Raw genomic sequence first — 22,727 nt, forward strand, 5'->3', positions numbered from 1 at the left:
TTTACAATGATATAAAAAGGTCAATAAATATTAATAAACAACATGATAAAAACAGCTAAAAGTTGTGGGGATAAAAATATAGTTTCCCTTTTGGCTTTTCCCATCAGGGGTCGCCACAGCGAACGAGTCACATGGTAAACTTGGCAATGTTTTTATGCCAGATGCCCTTCCTGACGCAACCCTCTTAAAGCAACCGGGCTTGGGACCGGCACAGAAGTAGAGAAGGGAATAGGGAGCAGCCCGGAGTCAAACCCTGGTTTCACGGACGGAAGGCGCCGCAAACCAGCACGAGCTAAACCGGCTCCCGATAAAAATATAAATAGTATTCACATTAATAATTTATAGGTTTTAGTACTATTACTGTTTAAAAAGAGAAATTGTTTTTGTTGTCGATAAAGTTTAAAGTTTTTCAAGAGCCCACCCCAACCTGTGCGGTTCGTAGCGGAGAGAGAGGCCTGTTTAGGGCAGAGACAGCAAGCACGCAAAGCAGAGCAGCCATTAGCTGAAAAACTACGGTGAAAAACTAAAATAACGGTGCAAACCTGTTGTCTAGCCAGACTGGAAGAGGGGTGTGAGCCAAATAAGATTTTATGCCATTACGAGACGAGTTTTGGTGAGTTTTTTTTTTGTATTTTGCCTACTTTTGTGGCGTGGGTTTTGCCGTGATGAGGCGAGCCCAGTTGAGAGTGAGACCAATTCAAGTTGTGAAAAGACGACAAAACATTACTTTTGAGTTATTTATAATTTTCTTTGACACTTCGAAACATGAATGTATTTTATTTGATGTATTTTGGGTATATTTTGTGTGAAAAGAAGCTAATTTTGCAAGTAGAGTTGGATGTATGAAAAAGAAAAAAGTGTGTGACAGACAGAGCTGTGGGTGGTGGTTTGTCCCTCATGGTGTTCCATAGTTTGGCATTCATGGCCAGCACCTGTCTGTTGAGCTGTGATTGGCTCACAAGGCTGATAAATAGCGGCAGTGGGAGCTCCATCTAGATGCTGGTTTCCTGGTTTGGCCTTGGTAGGTGAGCTTGACATGTGGACCGTTTTTACTAAAGCTTTTAATCATTTGAGTCCTTTTACTAAAGTTTTTAGCATTTGAGTTTGCAACATTTTAAATTCTATTTATACTAACAGGTGGTGGCATGAGTTCTGACCCTGGGGCATGAGAGGTAATATAAGGGTTTGTAAAACATGTGTTTGTCCCAGGGGAGAACTAACTTATTTTTCTTTTTCCAGCAGAGTTGCCACTGCTGTTTGATTAGTGTTTTTAGTCATTGTTTTTAATGTTTTAATCAAGCTTGACACCCTTGCTTTTATCTATTTTTAAACTGTTTTGTGCTCATTTTTAGTTTTAGTATCTTGGTGTCTGGACCTGGCTGAAGGTGGCTGCCTCCTTCTTTTATCCTTATGGTGGCTGGTGGGTGCCATATTTAGTATTGTGTAAGGGGGACCCCCCCCTGTTTTCAGCCCATAAATTAGTGGTGACCTGCTCAGGTGCACCTCTTCTGTTTTGTATTTTCTTTTAATCACTGTTTGGGTTGTGGTGTGTTTTTGTGTGCATTTGGGCCCTGAGCAGGTACTCCTGGTGAGAGTTGGATCAGAGATCTCCCTTGGTGATGCTTGTTGCTACCCGCCATTGCAGTGGGGCTGAGGCGATCCTGGAGGCAGCCGCCCTCATGCAGTGTTGGAGTGCGGTCCAACTGTCCGAGCCTATTTTAACTTTCTCTTTTATGGAACTTGTGTCAAGTTTTTAATAAATTGTATATTTTTAACCTCTGAAGTCCAGTCTCCATTTGAGGTGCAAATGTAAGGGGGCGTTCGGTCACAAGCAGCCGCCATTTTAAGTTTCTAAAGAGTCACGTAGCCTTCTAGTGCGGCTCCGCTTTCATTTTGGAGTGGTCTTATTTTGCATATGGACTAAAATTATTTTTATGGCCTGTCCTGCAGGCCAGGTTTTTGAGTCCCCCCGAGAGTAATTGGGAGACTGTTCTGGACTTCTCCTGATCCATGGATGGCGAGCCTACCCAGGGAGCACGATAATCCGGACTGCCTGTAGAGCATCACGTGGTCCTTTACTTTTCCTCACTACTACAAAATCTCTGCCAAGGTCGCGGTAGGAGATTGAACACTAACTGTGGATCCAATACACTTTAAAGGAGCACTACCAAAAACTGGATACGTCTGCTAACAAACTTTAAAGGGTTTTGCTAAGCAATTGGACATTTAGAAAAACCGTTCTTTGCTTGCTTTGCATATTGAATTGTCTTTTGATATCTGATATTTTGTAACTTTAAAGGATACTTTTGGTGTAAATTTAAAGTGACAAAACTGATTTAAAAAAAAAGTGAAAAGGGTAAATACAGCAAACTCAAAAGAAAGCTTAAACTAAATTTAAGTTAAACAAATTTAGTTTTGTAACTAAAATCCCTTTAAACTAAATGACCGGTCATCTTTAAGTAAAATAGAAACTGAAATTAACTTGAACAAAACCTTTTATTTTTACTTTAACAGAAAAAGTAAAGGAAAAAAACACAAAGGGTGTTTAAGAGGTGTCTTAACATCACTTAAGAACCAAATTTGTATGTTTGTCAATTGAGTAAACTGCCGGCTTTTCTTTTGCCATTCTACCTTTATATTGACTCTTGGCTCTTTTATTCAATACACACCACTCCGTGCGAACCTATATCTGGTCCAGTAGCCTGACTACCTCTGCCTAATAGCATAGGTGCTACAAACACCCAAACTACACGTACATCAGACAGAGTGAGAAAGAAACACAAATATTTGGAAGACTAAGAGTGTGCAGTACAGAACAGTGAACTAAGTGACTACTGTTACAGGATGACTGTTGGGTTACCACAGAGCTATGAGGAGGCTGTAGCATCAGAGAAAGCACACAGGTGGAGAAAAGCTATGATGGATGAGATGGTTTCATTCAAGGAAAATGACACCCTCACTCTTGTACCACTACCGGAGGGTAGACAGACAGTGGGGAGAAGGTGGGTTTATGCTATGAAAAAGGGAATGAAACAAACAAGGCTAGATATGTAGCAAAGGGGTACACACAAGTCGAAGGACTAGACTACTCCGAAACGTTTTCTCCAACTGCTAGTCTGACATCACTACGCATGCTAATGCAATTAGCAACACAGTATGACCTTAAACTGCATCAGTTAGACGTTAAGGCCGCATACCTACATGCACCCATCGACTTTGAACTATACATGGAACAACCACAAGGTTTTCACATAAAGTCTGAAAAAGGGGAGGAACTGGTATGTAAGTTAAACAAATCAATTTATGGCCTAAAACAATCTGGGAGGAACTGGAACTTGATGCTCCATGAATTTTTGACTCAAAATGAATTTGTACAGAGTCAAACCGATAACTGTGTTTACACCAAACAGTCTGACAAAGAGTAATATTGTTGGTATGGGTGGATGACATCATTGTAACTGTGAGCAACGAGAAGGGTATGGAAGAAGTCAAGTAAAAACTGAAAAATAAGTTCAAAATGAACGATTTGGGACAACTCTCGCACTTTATTGGCATTGACTTTACTCAAACTGCAGATACTGTCAAAATGAACCAAGTGTTAGAGTTATATAATTATCATTTGCTTGCACACTATATCTCCATAATATGATTGTCTCATTTCTATCTGTCAGTAAGAAAACAATGACCTGAAAAGTTGTGATTATACGAGAATATGATGTTCTTGTTGTTTCTGATTAAATGACCCACATTCATGTCTGCAACCTTCAGTTTTCAATAAAATAAGGCTCCATGCACTAGGATGGCAGAACTCCTCTGCGACAGTTCGCGCTGTCACAGACCGATTCTCCTTCTGCAGAAGTCTAGCAAAAGTTCTCATCTCCTGTGTGGTTCTTCTCTTTATTAAGGAAAAAGTCAGAACCCTGACATCTTGGTGCCGTGACCCGGATCTCAACATACCCACCGGTGGTGGACTGAGGATGACGCGCTGAAGCCGTGCGCACGTCCGGACAATATAGGCAGTCCGGAAGAAAGTCCCGGGAGGTGAATTCTTCGCCGGGCCAGCGTCATAGGTCTAACCCTCATCTGCCAGCGGTGGTTTGACGAGATCCGACCGGAAGTGATGAACCACAGGACTGAGTGAGTTTTGCATACGATCACAGTGTTGAGAATAAAATAGCAGAAAAGGTTTCTGGCTAAAACGGGTAACCAGTCCCAGCATGCAAAGAATAAAAGTAGCAGAAAAGTTTCTTCTGGCTACGGGTAACCAGTCCCAAGCGCCCAGAAAAAATAGCAGAAAAGGTTTCTGGCTAAAATGGGTAACCAGTCCCAGCATGCAAAAGTAAAAAAAGCACAAAAAAAAAAAAAGAGGAGAGGTATTTTAGAGACCCTCTCCGGAGTACTCCTGTAAAAAGGCAGTACAGGTGGCAGGGAACATTAAAAAATAAAAATTTTAAAAGTGAAAAAAATATAAAATTGTATTATTATATACACACTCATATTTATAGATGCATTTTATTTCCATTTTATTTATTTTTTTCTCTTCCTTACCGCATAAATATCAAAGTGACCTTGGTGTCGGAGATTTGAGCTAGTTCGATCTCCCTGGACCAGGAACTCGGGACATAGCGTGCCATACCTCCTGGTTGGCCAAGGTCACCAAAGTAATCTCGGAGTTTTTTTGCATCTTTTCAACAACCTCAAAAGTGTGGACAGCGGACAATTAAAATTGATTTGTGTTTAAATTCATCGGCCTACAGTTGTGACTATGGGTAGTAACTTGAGTAAATCCCCTGACGGGGCTCCTTTACAGGGGGACAAAAAAACAAAAAAAAAAATGGCGCAACAACACCCTAACAGCCTACAATATATGTTAAAATAAAAGATAAAGTATGGTGTGAAAGGACAGCTAAAAATAAAAGAATGAAAAGAAATATTTGTTTAACTAGAGACAGTATAAGTGAGATAATGCAGCTGCGCGTGCGCCTGAGTGACATTCTGCTGTCGCTGTAGGCGCGCAGACGTGCGTGTGTGTTTGTGTGTGTGTGTGTGTGTGTGTGTGTGGGTGTGTGTGTGTGTGTGTGACCATGAGAGAGAGAGAAAAGAGGAATTCAAATAAAATAAGGAAAACATGACTAGTCTTACATTAAAAGATTCATTTCAGTGAAATGGTTTATTTTGCTAAGTGTTAATATACCATTAGTTGTTGTGTTGTGTATTTTTTTGCTTTTCTTTTAGTTTGGAGAGAACTGTTAAAAGTAATTTTTTGTGTTAGCCTGTGCTTTTAAACTGTAATTCAGACATTAAAATATGAATTGGAGAGAACCTTTTGTAGCTCAAAAACAAAACAGAAGACAAAACAGAAGTCTTGGTTATCGGTTCTAAAGCAGAGAGAGATAAGGTATTTTTATTATCGGTCAACCAACTGTATGTGATAGTAAGGAACCTTGGTTTGATCTTAGATGCTGACCTTAGCTTTGACCAGTGCTAAAATCTTAATTCATGCTTTTTTCACATCAAGAATAGATTACTGTAATGCCCTCCTTTTTGATGTAAAGAAAACCCCTCTTATCACATGCAGCTAGTCCAGAACTCTGCTGCACGCCTTTTAACGAGAACCAGGAAGAGAGGGAGCACATTCCACCAATCTTAGAATAACTGCACTGGCTCCCCCTCAGCTTTAGGATCAATTTTAAGATCTTTTAGATAGTTTATAAAAGTGTTCATGTTCTTGATCCTTTTATTTAAGACTTGCTTTTAGCTTTTGAACCCCCCAGAGCCCTTAGGTCCTCAGGCGCGGGCCTGCTGAAGGTCAGAACTAAAATCCACGAATAGGCCTTGTTTAGATACTACAGACCTCGTCTGTGGAACAGCCTGCCTGAAGATGTAAGGGCCTCACCCACTGTTGAGGTTTTAAAAAAATAAAAATAAAAACATTAAATGTTATATTATAATTTATCACATATTTACAGTAGTTGTTTAATGCTAATGTTGTACTATTTATGTCTTACCTTGTTCCAATTTATACTTTAGGTGTTTTAGACATTTTTATGCACTTTTTAGCATTAATTTCTTTTAATTTATATTTTCATATATTAGCTGTTTTTTATATTTTAGCTCTTTTACTTATCACTTCTCTTCATTAAGATTTTATATTCATTTCTCTTTTATTTTTGTTTGTTTTGTGTATGTAATTAACCAGCCGAACCCAACATCCATTAGAACTTGGATCTTTGAAGTGACTCTGCAACCTAGCAGCATGGAAGGCCCACTGCTGGGAGACCGCAGCAGGTGGGCGCGGAGCTGCGCTGTGACTGTAGCATGTCTTCTAGTCGCACTGACTTTCCTAGCAATGGAGAAACCAGGAGAAGGCGGTATCAACCTCGTCCACCGCTCATGGGATCTGTATGAAAAGACAACTCACCTCAATATTGCCACCCACCATCATTCCTACAGTACCAATCACTGGTGGCAAATGATGAACAGAACTGCACACGACAGCAACATCACTAGCTGTTGTGTATGCACCTTCATGCTGTATGCCTCACCCAATACAGGCCTCCACCCAGACAACAACCAGGAGACAAGATTGCCTGCATGAACTCAGCACACATCCTGGCTACAACCGATCTAACGGAGACGCATCTTCATGAATAACTGTCCCTAACCTTCACCCCACACGACGGAAACTGGCTGCACCAGAGTTCCACATGAACGCCCTACAAATGACTACCACTACTAGAGTCCCATGGGAGTTCCGCATCTGGGGTGGAGGAGCAAAATTCGGACAATCACTCCTTCCATGGATCGGAGTGGCAGAAGTAAGAGTCCACATCGAGATCAACAGGTATGCATTGCTGAGACTCCTTAACACCACCTACAAGTTTTCCAATGTATCAGCAGCAGAGATGTCGGCCATAAGATCTATGGTTCTGCAAAATCGACTCGTGCTCGACCTTCTAACTGCATCATCAGGAGGTGTGTGCAAAATGGTTGGAGACACCTGCTGCACTTTCATCCCTGACAGCACCAGTGATGGACAGGAAATTTCTATCGCACTGCATGACTTAACGGAGCTGCAAGCCTACGTTAAGTCTGCGACTCCTGGTGCCAGTCCCACCAGTGAAATCTGGTCCTGGCTTACATCAGGCCCATGGTGGCACCTCCTGCTGAAATTATTGACCCCTATACTCATCGTTTTGTGCATGTCTTTTTACAACCTGCGCTCTGCCTTGTGTCATGTTCATGATCGCAAAGGCCACCATGCAGACTTTCATTCGTTACCAGCTTGTCCAACAAGCTGAAAATGACCCCTCCCCACGTGAATGCTCCTACTCCAGAGGCATCGTATGAATCTCTCACACTGAAAGTGCAAAAGCAAGTGGTGAAATGATGTTGTGATGCCCTGTTCTTATGATTAAAAACCATGTTTCACGTTTGTACCTTCCCCTTATGGTGTTTACTTATGACATGTTTGAAATGATAAAAAGGGAGGGATGTTAGAGTTAAATAATTATCATTTGCTTGCACACTATATCTCCATAATATGATTGTCTCATTTCTATCTGTCAGTAAGAAAACAATGACCTGAAAAGTTGTGATTATACGAGAATATGATGTTCTTGTTGTTTCTGATTAAATGACCCACATTCATGTCTGCAACCTTCAGTTTTCAATAAAATAAGGCTCCATGCACTAGGATGGCAGAACTCCTCTGCGACAGTTCGCGCTGTCACAGACCGATTCTCCTTCTGCAGAAGTCTAGCAAAAGTTCTCATCTCCTGTGTGGTTCTTCTCTTTATTAAGGAAAAAGTCAGAACCCTGACACCAATCCAGATACATTGAGAAAATTCTGGAAAGATTCGGGATGTGTGATTGTAAAGCCAGAGCTACCCCCAGTGAAGCAAAATGTGATCTCACTCCAGAACCAACAAATCAGAGAAAATACAGGGAAATGTTGGGCAGCCTCATTTACATCATGAGCTGTACCAGACCAGACATCAGTTGGATTGTGAGTAAATTATCACAATATCTCTCAGATCCTAGAGAGAAGCACATGACAGCGGTGAAACATGTCTACAGGTATTTGAAAGGGACCAAAGGCATTGAGTTGTGTTATAAAAGAAGTGTCAACAAACTGGGACTGACTGGTTACTCTGATGCAGACTGGGCTAACGACCCAGATGACAGGAAAAGCACCACAGGTTACTGTTTCAGTTTATATGAAGATGGTGCTGTCATTTCATGGAAAACCAAGAAACAGCAGAAAGTAGCACTGTCGACACGTGAGGCAGAATACATGGCCTTAGCAGGCACAATCCAGGAAGCTCTTTACCTCACACAACTATTGAAAGATATGGACTATAGCTTTCAGGACACTACGACTAAAATTTTTGAGGACAATCAAGGAACTATTCGTCTGGCTAAGAATCCTGTTAATCGCCAGAGAAGTAAGCATGTGGATATTAAATACCACTTTATAAGGTCAACTGTATTAGAGGGAAAAGTTGAACTGGTTTATTGTCCAACAGAAAGTATGGTGGCAGACGTGCTCACAAAGTCTGCCACAAAACCCAAAATGGAAAGGTTCTGTGCATACATGTTTGGTATGTAATGTTGATTTGAATGACACCATCGATGCTGAACGTGATGAGAAGCTGGAGAATAAATAAACACGCAAAAATGCGATGAAATTCTGCTTCGTTAATGGTTTGACACGAACGCGTAGACCGTGGGGCAGCGATGTTCACAACAGAAAATTTAAACGTGCAATATTAGGTGTCGCAAACACCGTCCTTGAATCGTAAAGACAATTTACACCAGAAATCCCCTGCAGACAAGCTAGCTAGCTCCCAGCTGTTCATTACTGATAAAGCCACCATAACAACCCTTTCCATTGCACCTTAATGTATATAAGAAATGTTTAAGCATTTAAGCTTTACTAACAGTGCGGCAGGTTATTCAAAAATGTATATTTTATGTGAAAATACACCGCTACCTACCTCTTCCTTTCTCCGACAGAACAGATGCACGTTTTCTGCTCCTGCGCGCAACCTCATCAAAAGACTGTACCATCACATGGTTTAAATCAGTGTTTTTCAACCTTTTTTTAAACCACTGCACACTTTAACCTGACAAAAATCCGGCGGCACACCAGCATCCATGAAAAAAAAAGGAAAAGCTCATAGTCTGTATTGACCTACAGCCCATCTGCAATCTCACGTGCATTTTTGTGATAATTGTTGCAGAAAAAGCTGGAAGCTGCAGCTGTTTTTTTCTGGAAGATGTATTAAAAGTTAAGTTAAAAGATTCAAAAACTGTTTGATGTGTGTTGTTGTTTTAAGTCGTTAAGAGGAGAGACTCATTGTGCGCTAAGACAGTGGTCCCCAACCACCGGACCGCGGACCGGGAAATATTGGCACCGGGACGCACAGAAAGAAAAAATAATTTCCATTTTATTGTTTTTTTGAAAAAAAAAACTTTTATTTTGAAAAGTGACCGGATTCTCTCTTTTACATCCGTCACACTTAACGCACGTCAAAGTCGCGACACCAAACATCACGTGATACACCCCGCTAAAATTAAACCCAAACAACCAAAATGAGCAAAAAACATTATTATTATTGTTATTGTTAGAGTGCCATGTCTGTCATTATAGACAATCTTTGTTCTGGAATACGTAATTGCGTCAGCATATGTAAACGTTTACGTGCAGTTGAAAATAAAAAGGAAGGCGGGACCCCTCATCTGTCAGGCAGAAGATCGGAGTGTTTATTGAAGCCGCCCCGTGTGTCTCCTCCTGCTATCAGCTCTGCAGGTCTCGCCCGATAAATACGAGCTCATTACGAAGCTGTTTTTTACGTGGCTCGCGCTTCGTACGGAGCCATCAGCGCCTTTGAAATGCCATGAAAAATGAACACACTAATAAAATTTAATTATTATAAAATACTCATTATTTTCCAAAGTCACAGGGAGCCACAACAGATGGATGAAAGAGCCACATGTGGCTCAGGAGCCATGGGTTGCCGACCCCTGCACTAGCACAACTAGTCGATCTAAGAACACATCGATATCCAGCCAATCAAGTCATGACAACGACATGACGTCAGCGTTCGGTACGTTTTACAGAAGTCCAAAAGATGGTGTGAGGTGTGGGTACCAGATGTTCTCGGGTTGCCGGATGTTCTCGGGGTCCTTCAGGGTCCTTCCAATGAGTTATATCACTAGAGGAGACATCACGTGGTTCCTCATAGGAGGAGAGCACCGCCATCTTGGTGAGGTCAAGTTTTGAAGACCAAACCACTTTTTATAACATTTAATAAAGAGCTCTGTTTTTACTTTCAATCACTTCATTATATGAAAAAGAAGAATGGCTTGAAATTGCTTAGTTTTGTTCAGAAATACAAACTTCACGAGTACCCCTAACTTAACTAGTATTAGACTATTTAGATTTTTTCTATGTTCCTTTATTTTATTTTACTTATGTTTTTATTTATTTGTGTGTTATGTTCATTGTTTCTTTTTTCCCCTCTATTCTTTATTTTCTATGTTAATGTTATGTTTGGCAATGGTGAGTGATCTTCGAAGCAATATTCATTACATTGTTATTGTTCGTTGTTAACGTTAATGTCATTGTTAATGTATGATACCGCAATTGTCAATAAAGTTTTAAAAAAAACTTAGCGACGTTAACTCATTGGTCGTGGCAACTTACAGCCAATCAAATAGTGTGATGTCATCATTGGTCGAAGGACCCCGAAGGACCCCGAGAACATCCGGCAACCCGAGAACGTCCGGTACCCACACCGGCTGGAATGCTACAAGGCATACCCCCAATTGAGAAGGTTTTATGAAATGAAGTGACAATTCTAAATTCTCTACTTAACAACTGTGCCATCACCAACTATAATTTGCACCATAAAACAAAGAAATATAAAAACATTTTCAATTTTTCCCATAATATTATTTAATTCACAAACAGCAGGTCTTTTTTTTAAACATATTTTGGCATTCTCTCAAAAAGTTCTTTCATAATTACATCAATAGGATTGGATAAGTCAAAAAATCAAAATATTTCCAAGACCTTCACAACCATCAACATGAAAAATTAGTTATTTTTGTTTATTCAGCTTTTGCTACATTATGAAATAGGACCTGATTAACTTCATGTGAGTTTAACCTATGATGGTGCTTTTATTGCATGTAAAATTACACATTTTTACTTTTTGATTAGTTTGTTTAACTATAGTAATATACATTTTCCATTATTGGAAAGTATCGTTCTTCATTTTTTTCACCGCCAGTAAATAGAATGATGATCAGCTGCAGTCTTTATTTTAAAACTTGTTCACATTTCATATTGACAGAACAGAAAGAAAGTCTGGGTTTTAAATGTGTGTATCATTTTTTAAACGTTTCTGTTTGTTTGTAGGTAATTGGACGTGTCACAAGGCAAATTAAACAGCTGAGACGAGGGCTTAAAGAGACTCCAGTGTGGACAGAGCTTACCAAGCGACCTGAAACTGCAGCCTTGATTTTTCCAAGTGAAGGAACAGGCGACATTTGTCCTGAGGTACATATTTGCCAGTGACCTCAGTTAGGATTTGTAATTCTACCATTTTCTTAAAAAATTCACCTTGTTGAGAATTTTCATGCTTTTTACAAAATAAATGTGGTATTGGCATTCTCAAATTTGGCGTATTAACAGGTGTCTCTGGTCCTTAACCCCTTTGAATTGGGGGGGGGGATACTATATATTGAAGTTAAAATTGTTCCAACATGTTTAACACTTTTATCCTATTACAGATATTTCTTCAACGCATCAGTTGGCCAAAGGAGGAGGAAGATGAAGATGATGATTGGTCTGCTGAAACCAAAAGCCGAATCAAGGGGTATCTTCAGGAGTTCATTAAAAATGGTAAGTTTCTTTCATAAATGGGAGTGCTAAAAAAGTTTTACTTGGCTGCTATTGAATTGAATTTATAAAAAAATATCAATACCAGAAAGAAAACCTTAACATTCATGAATGAAAACATTAACATGATTATGTTACTCTTATTAGTCCAGTAAGTGTAATTACATCTGTTAAATACATATTTTTCCAAATTAGCCTTAAAGCTACACTGACACACCGTTTAAGAATTGTAAAGTTACTTTTTTTTTGACAAATAAATTGAAACATAATCTTTATTCTGGATTTTGCTTCATTAATGCTTACAGGAACGGCAGTTGAATTGATGAATTTAGCCAAATTCTGGACTGGATGGGAGATTTTACCGAAGAGCCTGTCTGTGGAGATCGTCAGAAGCAGCTATCCCACAGCCTCCACCTGCTATGAGACCTTAAAAATTCCAGGTCATTACAGAGACTACAGATCTTTCAGATGTGATCTCCTTGCCTGTATTGAGACTTGTCATATAGAATTTGGGCTCCTGTAAATTATTGGGTTTGTTTTATGTTCTTAAAAAAAAGGTTTTGTTAAGATCAGGAAGTTTGTTGTGGCATTGAATGTCACGTGTTTTACTGTTTTTGTTAAAAAAAAAGATTGAGATTTTGCTCTCAAATAAACCACTGATGAAACTGATCCCCCTGGCCTCTTAACAGATTGTTTTTCCCTTTATTGTGGAAAAAACTGAACAGCTGCAATGAAAACATCAGAGCCAAAGGAGTCTGATTCAGCTCTTGGGTCAACTGAACTTCTTAAAGCTGTCATTTGTTCATCTGTCAGTGAGCAGTTGATGTTTGGCACAACGACGTCTGAATGGTCCTGATGAGGAAGTCCACTCTCCTCCCACTCAATATGTGGAATCTCCATGCCCTGAGGTATGCAAGCCACAGAAATAAATAAATGGTAAAGAGCAAACAAACCAACATCACAAAGTTATCTATATATTTGTATAGACCTCCATGTTCTCTGGTTCGGGAATGGGATGACGTGCACGACTCAGTACCCACAGCTGGTTAGGAGTCATGTTACTTTCTGTTCTTAAAGGATGATTATCCCAACCACTGCAGAAAGTGTCCAGGTCATCCTGTATACGTGGTAAAAATACATAGTGGCAGCAGAAGAGGTGTTTAACACTCGCAATGCTGAGGAATCCCTCTTCTTCAAGGTGGTGGAGAACGTTGTAGAATGTGCTGGTCACAGCAACCCACAGATCTCTCCAGAGCCGCTCAATCCTAGGTCATTACAAAAACAGTGATTCAGTAAATAGAGTATTCCATTATAAATCTTCTGTAGGAAATTGCAAAAATTGTGTTTTCAAATGAACACTTGAACATGCACTGTTCAGTAAATAGCTTTTTAAATTATACTACCTTGTTTGCATTTATGCTACATTTTCTTTCATTTGTTCTTTTTCTATATTATTCTTAGTCTTTTTTTCTCTCCCTCTGCTGTCAGTTGCTATGGTGACAAACAAATTTCCCACATGTGGGATCAATAAAGTATTTCTGATTATGATGTGATCCATAATATCACAGGAAAAGCTATATGAACAAAAACATAACATGCTAGTCCAAGATCACGACAGACCTAAACAATTAATAAGTGGTTCGGGCAATCATTTTTGCATATGAATTGACCATTGAAATCTCCAGACCTTAAACCCATACAAGATTTGTGTTAAATTTATAAATTTTTCTTATAATGAATTGTGTGTTAAAATCCAACTTAAAGTAGCACATGCTTTGACAGTGCAGTTGTCCTATTACTACTTGTTGTACAAAAAAAAAAAACACTCACATATCGGGTTCTTAAAACAAACAAACCTTTGGTTGTGAACACTTTTTCCAGAAATGAAGCAGATTCTTCCAGTGCCACGGACCGTAAACATAAGTTGTGCAACGTCTACGTTTTCTCCCCCGTGATCAGCACGTACCCTAATATAAAGAATTAAAAAAAGTATACAATATGTAATGGTGCTTAGAAAATATTGGTTAAATGTCAAATTGGAATTAAAAAATACCTCCTAACCTCAGAGGAAAACCAAACTTTTCAACTGCCCTTTGGAAGAAAGATAGTGTAGTTGCTGCCAGATTGTTGGATGCTGTACCAAGATACATTATCTGCAGAACAGTAAAAACACCATTATGAGGAATAAGCATCTAAACAAGTGTGTTTTTATTGACAAGTGTGCTTACCTTGCGTGAAAAACCATCAATGCCACCAAAAATGACAATGCTGTAGCTGAAAGTAGGAAAAAGGGAAAAGAAAGGATTTTTTTTTTAAACCAAAAAAGTTAAATAAACTCAATGTGGGTTTTTTTGTGCTGCATGGTAAGTAACATCAACAAAGCACTTGATCAAATAACATCCATATCATTTGCAAGTGTATTTCAACGCAAACTTTGCATTAAGGTTTACGTTATGAAGAATATATAATTTCCGAAATAACATACCGTATTAGTTTGTGGTTGGTATCTATGTGTATCAAGGACATGGGGCCTGGAACAGAGTACGTTCGTCGAGCAATGCATCCTAGATGGACCATACGTGACAGGACACCTGAGGTGTCTACACGATGCATGGATGCTCTGACTCTGTTGTACTGCCCTCTATGTCCTTGGGCTTGCAGCAGAGCCTTCATCATTCGATACCCAGAATTAGGCTGCCTGGATTTTATTTCTCTAACACACTGTTCCAAGTCTTCATCTGACATGGTGCTATATAGTCCTTTCACTGAAAGATCAGATTCATTCATACGTCTGTAAACTGTTCTTCTGGACATACCCAAGAGTTTGGCTATGCATGTGACCGGAAGATTAAGTTCCAGAAGGCTACAAAGGTAGTCTGATGATAGCGCCATTCGTTGTCGCCCAGCTGGACCCTGCTCCCATTGCACAACAGCAATGCAACTGTTTGTTCTTTCTTTTTCAGTACTAATAAGTCTTTGCAGATGTGTCAGTTCCTCTAAAATAGCAGGACAGACTGTTAACTGACTAGAAAAAGCATTTAAAAAGACATGTTCTTGAGTGCAAATGAAGTCTAAGAGGTCCAGATCTAGGGGTACGCGCTGAAGAACATGTTCCAAACGGGAGCGAAGTCTCTCAAAAATATGTTGTAGAAGTTCCTAGAAGAGAGATAAAGCAAAAAAAAGACAGAATTAGAGTCTTGTTAAATCTGACGGACATTTGCAGATTTCCAGCTTGTATTGTCAATAACTCCTAAATATAGACATGAAAATTTTTATTTTGCCTCCTTGCAACTACTGAAACAGAGGCCTGTGACTTATTGTTTTGGGGTATGCCCCCGCTCTGCACCTGAAGGCATTACAGCAACAACAATCCATCCATTATTCGTTTTTCAAATTAAAATAAATTAAAAAAAAAAACAATTTGTTTTATTTATTTTCCCATTTATGTACTGCCGGTTATCATATCTGAGTTTTCTTTACTGTTGCAAAAAGGAGACTTCTGACCGCAGTCTCTGTCCGCCGGCTCTGCATGAGTGAGCTACTGGACTCGGGAGAACTGTGTCTCCAATCAGAGGATCAGCTTTGGGACAGTGAGAAGTCACGTCCAGAAAAAAGGCGGATTCTATTCCCACATATTTACCTGCAGCCAAGATGCACATTTCGGCGTTGAATGGAACTTCATCCGAAGCTAAAGGTTTTTGACACATATTAGCCCAACCCTAAGTTATTACGGGTAAATTCGGCAAAGGATAAAGCACTGGCCACATGTATGGACTTAGAAAATTATGAGCGAACATGAACTCAATAATTATCAAAACAAAAATAAAAGCACATTAGAAAGTCATCTCGCTATAGTCGGAAACCGCTTCTCTGGTCCGGTCTAAGCAATAACGTCCTGAACCCTGAAGCTGAAAGTTGACACATAGTTCGCGGCAGGAAAAATTGAAAAAATAAAATATTGTAACGATCCAGCCGGATCGACAGTTTAGTGGGCAAGCAAAAGCCAGACTGCTATTTAGATGGCTTCATTGGAGAGCTGTCCGTGTCCATTCACCGCACGACCCCGGACAGTCTCAGGCAGAAATAAACAGGAAGAAAGGCAATGTTCCCTTTTGAGCATCAAACCCGTTTATTCCTAGTACCCATACAGCCCAAACAGCATGGAGCGTGACTTCAGCTTCCAGCCCTCTGACTCAATGATTTTCATTGCAAAGGTTGGTTTTACTTCCAGCGCCCCCAGAAATATTGCTCTCCTCCTCATCTTCATAATGCCAAATCCTCTCTCCACCACAGAGCATGCCTTGGCGTGGTGCTGGTTGTAACGGGCCTGAACCGCATTCCTCATGGGTTCCCTGTAGGGTGTCAGCAGCGTGATGGGATGAGCAATGCAAGGATACCCACCGTCACCCAAAAGGATCCTTCAGGTGGGTAATGTTTTATTTACATAAATTGGGCTTTTACGTAGAACCTGTGAACTGTGGACTGATCCTTGATTCCCAACAAAAATATCTCTAAATTTGGCTTAGAGTCACGTACAGCCTGCAGTTGAATGGAATAAAAAAGCTTCCTGTTAAAATAACAAGCTGCATTTTCTTTTAGGGCCTTTATTCTTATGTGGCAGCCATCAGTGTTCCCCACGACCTTTTGGAAGGTGGAAGACCAAGCGAGCTGCTAAAAAACCTGATGTGACTAATGGCAGTTCATTCCCACTGGATGCTGGGTGACCCTGCTCATCAGCTGGAGGATGCGGTCTGCCGTCCTGTGGACAACATCGCTCACAGTGGACCGTGGCATGTCAAAGGCCCTGGTTACCACACCGTAAGATGTGCCACACGCCAGCCAGAAAAGAAATACCAGGACCTCAGTCTCCTGTGCCCCCAGAGTGTGAGGAACCCGAAGCTGCTCCACCAGATGCTCATTGGTCCTGCGGGTCAACCGATCTGCGGGTCTGCCGGTCTGGTCTTGTGTCGGACTGACCGTCAGCGTGAAGGGCCACGACAGACACCGGAAGACCCTGTAAAATAGAAAAATAATTATTTCATTGAGAAAATTAAATCTGATTTTTTTTTAATGTTTCATTTTATTCTGATGTCTTACATTTTAGTTTATGACGTATTTATAAATGCTGGAAAATCTCGTGTTTTTTTTTTGGCTGGGTTTTTGGATTTTTATATAAATATTTAAAAATTATAGTATTTTTGTTTAAAACAAGTGATATGGTTTGACTCTGAATAAAAAGTACTAAACTTTGATCTCACAAGTGTTTCATGTAGTTAGACTATACGGTTCCAGTGTTGACAAAGAATGTTAAACTCTTACCCAGCAGACTGTGTAACCTTGAGCACAATTAGTAAAAAATGCTTAAATTGAACTAATAAAAAAACTTTAAGTTTAACTCACAGGTTGTTCATGTCTGGTCAGGGCATCCAGAGGAAATCTGAGACTTCTGCTTCTCCTTGCCGTCCTGTGATGCTGCATATCTGCTCGTTTTCGGTTTGATCCCATGAAAAACGGTTGAATTATTGCCAGGAACATGGACAGATTCATATATAAAGCTATTTTTAGTAAGGTAGAAGAGAAAACTACAGAAAAAAAATGCCTCCTCGCAAGAGCCCGTAAATCTTTCAGCGGCACAAAAATAAATATTGCAATGGACTAATGACTTGAGGGTTTATTTATCAACAAATACATAAAATTTACACCAATGTGTTTATAATTTTATTATTTTTAAATCAGCCACGTTTTCCATGATCAGAACACAGCAGATTCATAAATAGTCTTCATAAAATGTTCATATTTATTATATTTTTACTTTGACAAATGGGTGTCATTCTCCGCGTTAAATAGAAGTAGTTCCCCTCCAGACCAGGTGGTGGCGGTAATGCGCCACTTTGTTTTCGTGACAAGCGCTATTTGAAAACACCCGAAAGAGAAAACTAGTGAGCACGGGTGTCCGAATTGCTTTGAAAATTCAGGCTGTGTCCGAATTACCGCCCTAACCCCTAACTACTAAAACCCTATATAGTGTGGCACTATATAGTTCTCTATATAGTTTTCTGAATTTTCAAAGCCGGACACCCGTGCTTACTAGTTTTCTCTTTCGGGTGTTTTCAAATGGCGCTTGGCACGAAAACAAAGTGGCGCATTACCGCCACCACCTGGTCTGGAGGGGAACTACTTCTATTTAACGCGGAGAATGACACCCATTTGTCAAAGTAAAAATATAATAAATATGAAAATTTTATGAAAACTATTTATGAATCTGCTGTGTTCTGATCATGGAAAACGTGGCTGATTTATAAATAATAAGATTACAAACACATTGGTGTAGATTTTATGTATTTGTTGATAAACCATCAAGTCATTAGTCCATGGCAATATTTATTTTTGTGCCGCTGAACGATTTACGGGCTCTTGCGAGGAAGCATTTTTTTTCTGTAGTTTTCTCTTCTACCTTACTAAAAATAGCTTTATATATGAATCTGTCCGTGTTCCTGGCAATAATTCAACCGTTTTTCATGGGATCAAACCAAAAACGAGCAGATATGCAGGATCACAGGGCGGCAAGGAGAAGGAACAGACGTCTCAGAAGATTTACTCTAGATGCCCCTGACCAGACATGAACAACTTGTGAGTTAAACTTAAAATTTTTTTATTAGTTCAATTTAAGCATTTGTTACTAATTGTGCTCAAGGTTAGACAGTCTGCTGGGTAAGACTTTTTAACATTATTTTTCAACACTGGACTATGAGTTGTATAGTCTAACTACATGAAACACTTGTGAGATCAAAGTTTAGTATTTTTTATTCAGAGTTAAACCATATCACTTGTTTTAAACAAAAATACTTTAATTTTTTAATATTTATATAAAAATCCAAAAACCCAGCCAAAAAAACACACACGAGATTTTCCAGCATTTATAAATACGTCATAAACTAAAATGTAAGACATCAGAATAAAATGAAACATTAAAAAAAAATCAGATTTAATTTTCTCAATGAAATAATTATTTTTCTATTTTACAGGGTCTTCCGGTGTCTGTCGTGGCCCTTCACGCTGACGGTCAGTCCGACACAAGACCAGACCGGCAGACCCGCAGATCGGTTGACCCGCAGGACCAATGAGCATCTGGTGGAGCAGCTTCGGGTTCCTCACACTCTGGGGGCACAGGAGACTGAGGTCCTGGTATTTCTTTTCTGGCTGGCGTGTGGCACATCTTACGGTGTGGTAACCAGGGCCTTTGACACGCCACGGTCCACTGTGAGCGATGTTGTCCACAGGACGGCAGACCGCATCCTCCAGCTGATGAGCAGGGTCACCCAGCATCCAGTGGGAATGAACTGCCATTAGTCACATCAGGTTTTTTAGCAGCTCGCTTGGTCTTCCACCTTCCAAAAGGTCGTGGGGAACACTGATGGCTGCCACATAAGAATAAAGGCCCTAAAAGAAAATGCAGCTTGTTATTTTAACAGGAAGCTTTTTTATTCCATTCAACTGCAGGCTGTACGTGACTCTAAGCCAAATTTAGAGATATTTTTGTTGGGAATCAAGGATCAGTCCACAGTTCACAGGTTCTACGTAAAAGCCCAATTTATGTAAATAAAACATTACCCACCTGAAGGATCCTTTTGGGTGATGGTGGGTATCCCTGCATTGCTCATCCCATCACGCTGCTGACACCCTACAGGGAACCCATGAGGAATGCGGTTCAGGCCCGTTACAACCAGCACCACGCCAAGGCATGCTCTGTGGTGGAGAGAGGATTTGGCATTATGAAGATGAGGAGGAGAGCAATATTTCTGAGGGCACTGGAAGTAAAACCAACCTTTGCAATGAAAATCATTGCCTGCAGTTCAGTTCTGCACAATCTGTGCATCAGCAAAGGGGACTGCTTGGAGCCACAGATGTTGAGCCACACCAGGAACCAGTGGGACGGGTAAAGTGGCGTCCGTCTGCGAGGACAAATCTCTGCTTTCCTTTCAGCTCCAACTGTGACACACATGACTCTAGAAGACCAGGATTATTGTTAAGATGTATAAAAATAAATGTTAACATATAAAAACGAAAATGTAAATATGTACATTTGGTATTTATATGAAAATCCTTTTGAGATTGTTAAAAATGGCTCAGATTTAAATAAGACATGTAAATAATTCATTTTTGTTCCTGCATTTATTAAACAAATTGCAAAAACAACGACGACGTTACATTTTGTGAACAATATTTTAAACTCAGGTAAGCTTAACAGACTCTCCTGTCACTCTTTGTCCCTTCGATGCTCTTTCCTCGTCTCCTCTTTCAACAACAACCTTTACCCCAACATGACAACGATTACAGTTTAATGATAAATAAATACAAATCTGATCAAGTGTCTCTCACTCCCATCCAGCACGAGCTTGCCTGATAACAAACAGGCTATCTTTCTCCATCCACAGATGGATCAGATTTTCCTTATCCTCGTCTGTCCCTACATATATAAACACATTTAAAAAAAATGTGTTAATAACTTATTACTACGGTTAGAACTCACTCATTTTTTTATGTAATATCAACAGCGTTTGTTTTTAGCATTCGGCGCTAATTCGCGCTAGTGTTAGCTTTAGCATTACCGAAATTGATGAGCTTCCAAACAATGTAGATAGTCGATTGAGGAATATAACATATTAAACACATCATCTTACGTATTTACAATTATATTTTACAACAGATACTTGATACTTTTAAATATACTTACATTTTTAAGTCCTCTTTCTAGCGCAACCGTCCGCCATCTTCGAATAATTCAAGCGCAGTGTATTGTGGGTCACACGCAATGCATTCTGGTATGAACGCAGTGCATTCTGGGCAATATTCGCCGATCGAGTGAGCATCGATCCACACTGGTTTTTCGTAGAGAATTCTGGGAAATTTCTAGTGCACATGATTTTTGAACTGTAGATTCGGACAGCACTACAAAATGGCGACCGCACTATATAGTGCACTATATAGGGATTGGGGCGGTAATTCGGACACAGCCTCAGAGAACTATATAGAGAACTATATAGTGCCGCACTATATAGGGTTTTAGTAGTTAGGGGTTAGGGCGTTAATTCGGACACAGCCCTTAAGCTCCCCACTTCCCATGAGCCTTAGGGGCTGAAGGCGGGGCTAACCCCCCAGGTCGCTACAGTATCAACAAAAGATGCACGTTTTTGTGCTCTATTAGCCGACGTCAATGAGACGATAATAGAGAGATATAAAGGATTAATGACTCACCGATGAACCGCCTGCCGAGTTTGCTGCCATCTTTTGGACTTTTTTTTTTTATTTATAGAACACAATACAAAACAATACCAGAACATTTACATAAAACTTACAAAATATGGCGAATACAAAAGAGAATACTACTATTTGAAAGGAAGCAAAAAGAAAAATTCTTATCAGTGTGCAAACATAAACCTATTTATATTCATAATCATACAGAAATTAGGGACAAGTATTACATAAGTAAACAACAATTTCAGAGTTGGATAGTGTTACAAAATGCAGGGGAGTACAAAATATAAATAAACTGTCTTAGACATTGGGAATATCACTCAGGGTGTCATAAATTGTTATGGCTTTAGGTGAGTAGATTAACTTTATGGATTTTAAGTATAAATTGACCTCATTATTAAAGAAGTTAAAGCTGGGGTGGCATTTCTGTAACCTATTTTTGTGTATAAAAAACTTGGCTAAACATAACACAGTATTGATACATAAATTATTTACATTGTTGTGTAGTGACAGGCCAAAGATTATGACTTCTTTGGAAAAGAAGTCCATGATGAATGGAAATTTATGTCTTAACCATTTGTAAACATCCAACCAAAACACTTGTACATCATCACACAGGAAAAATATGTGGTCGATGTCTTCAACAGCAGTTTGGCAGAAGGAACAGCTGTTGTCATCAATGTTGAAACGTAATCTAAGTAGTTCTTTTGAAGGATAAATATCATTCATAATTTTGAAGTGTGTTTCTTTAACTTTTGAGGGAATAGGAAGTTTCATGAAATCGGTTCTTAATTTAGTAATAACATTTTGTTCAAATTTCTGCAGTATATTCTTTTTGTTCTGTCGACCAGGAAAAAACCTTTCAATGAACCAATTTCTGATAAAACAGTTATTACATTTTCTGTCCATAAGAGGGCAACCTTCAATTGACAATGTGGCTAACTGTGGTTTTATCATTACGTGTGTCATTGTGTTCCTTGTTAGAAATACAAATTCTCGAGGAAGAGAATTGCGTACTTTTAAAAATTCTGAAATAGGAGGATTAAAGTTATGTCTTAAACAAAATTGCTCATAATCTAATATATTTCCCTCCGTATCCATCAGATCAAACACCGACCAGACACCATTGCCAAACCATTCAGCACAAAACAAAGATTTGTTTCTGTGGAGGATGTATCTGTTGTTCCAAATAATATTTGAGTGTGGCGAGAAATTATGCACATAAAATATTTTCCAGTATAGCAGAATTTGTTTGTGGAACTCTGATAATGCCATAGGGAGCTTATTAATGTCAAAATCACTAATAAGCAACCCGCTTAAATTGTTAAATAAATAATTTGGGACACAAAACACGAAGGATTGGTTGAGTTTGATCCACGATTTCAACCAGTTTATTTTCAGGGTTCCGTTAAGACAGTCAAAATCAATAACTTTGAGACCCCCATCCTTAAATTCTTTGACCATATATTTTTTTTTCATGTAATGAGGCTTGTTTCTCCAAATAAAGTTAAAAGTCATCTGGTTGATGGATTAGATCATTTTGTTTGGGATGGCATACATC

The 22,727-nt window shown here is 39.4% G+C and overlaps 5 long non-coding RNA genes across 8 annotated transcripts; 3 read left to right on the forward strand and 2 right to left on the reverse strand.

Moving 5' to 3' along the window:
* Positions 1–1,006: 1,006 nt before the first annotated feature.
* Positions 1,007–1,775, forward strand: LOC144994373 (uncharacterized). 3 transcript variants are annotated; one of them, XR_013657899.1, is made up of 4 exons: positions 1,007–1,025; positions 1,138–1,172; positions 1,353–1,420; positions 1,580–1,775. It is a non-coding gene; the product is annotated as an uncharacterized LOC144994373 (long non-coding RNA). The 3 variants fall into 3 exon arrangements; XR_013657896.1 differs by having other exon boundaries at positions 1,138–1,775; XR_013657895.1 differs by having other exon boundaries at positions 1,007–1,021; positions 1,138–1,775.
* Positions 1,776–2,605: 830 nt separating this feature from the next.
* Positions 2,606–17,112, forward strand: LOC144991014 (uncharacterized). 2 transcript variants are annotated; one of them, XR_013654926.1, is made up of 7 exons: positions 2,606–3,002; positions 11,429–11,569; positions 11,803–11,914; positions 12,217–12,351; positions 12,725–12,819; positions 16,205–16,335; positions 16,511–17,112. It is a non-coding gene; the product is annotated as an uncharacterized LOC144991014 (long non-coding RNA). The 2 variants fall into 2 exon arrangements; XR_013654925.1 differs by having other exon boundaries at positions 11,803–11,888.
* Positions 3,022–7,770, forward strand: LOC144991015 (uncharacterized). The gene is made up of 2 exons (XR_013654929.1): positions 3,022–4,137; positions 6,200–7,770. It is a non-coding gene; the product is annotated as an uncharacterized LOC144991015 (long non-coding RNA).
* LOC144991013 (uncharacterized) lies at positions 12,703–16,111 on the reverse strand. The gene is made up of 5 exons (XR_013654922.1): positions 14,397–16,111; positions 13,973–14,185; positions 13,768–13,878; positions 12,900–13,176; positions 12,703–12,814 (listed from the first exon to the last, which is right to left on the reverse strand). It is a non-coding gene; the product is annotated as an uncharacterized LOC144991013 (long non-coding RNA).
* Positions 17,113–18,626: 1,514 nt separating the features above from the next.
* On the reverse strand, positions 18,627–20,932 carry LOC144991018 (uncharacterized). Its single transcript, XR_013654930.1, has 4 exons — positions 20,646–20,932; positions 19,737–19,917; positions 19,527–19,657; positions 18,627–19,351 (listed from the first exon to the last, which is right to left on the reverse strand). It is a non-coding gene; the product is annotated as an uncharacterized LOC144991018 (long non-coding RNA).
* Between the last annotated feature and the right edge of the window lie 1,795 nt (positions 20,933–22,727).

The sequence above is a fragment of the Oryzias latipes genome, chromosome 1, assembly GCF_053564925.1.
Source record: "Oryzias latipes strain Hd-rR chromosome 1, Olatipes_Hd-rR_3.1".
In the NCBI taxonomy this organism is placed as follows: domain Eukaryota; kingdom Metazoa; phylum Chordata; class Actinopteri; order Beloniformes; family Adrianichthyidae; genus Oryzias; species Oryzias latipes.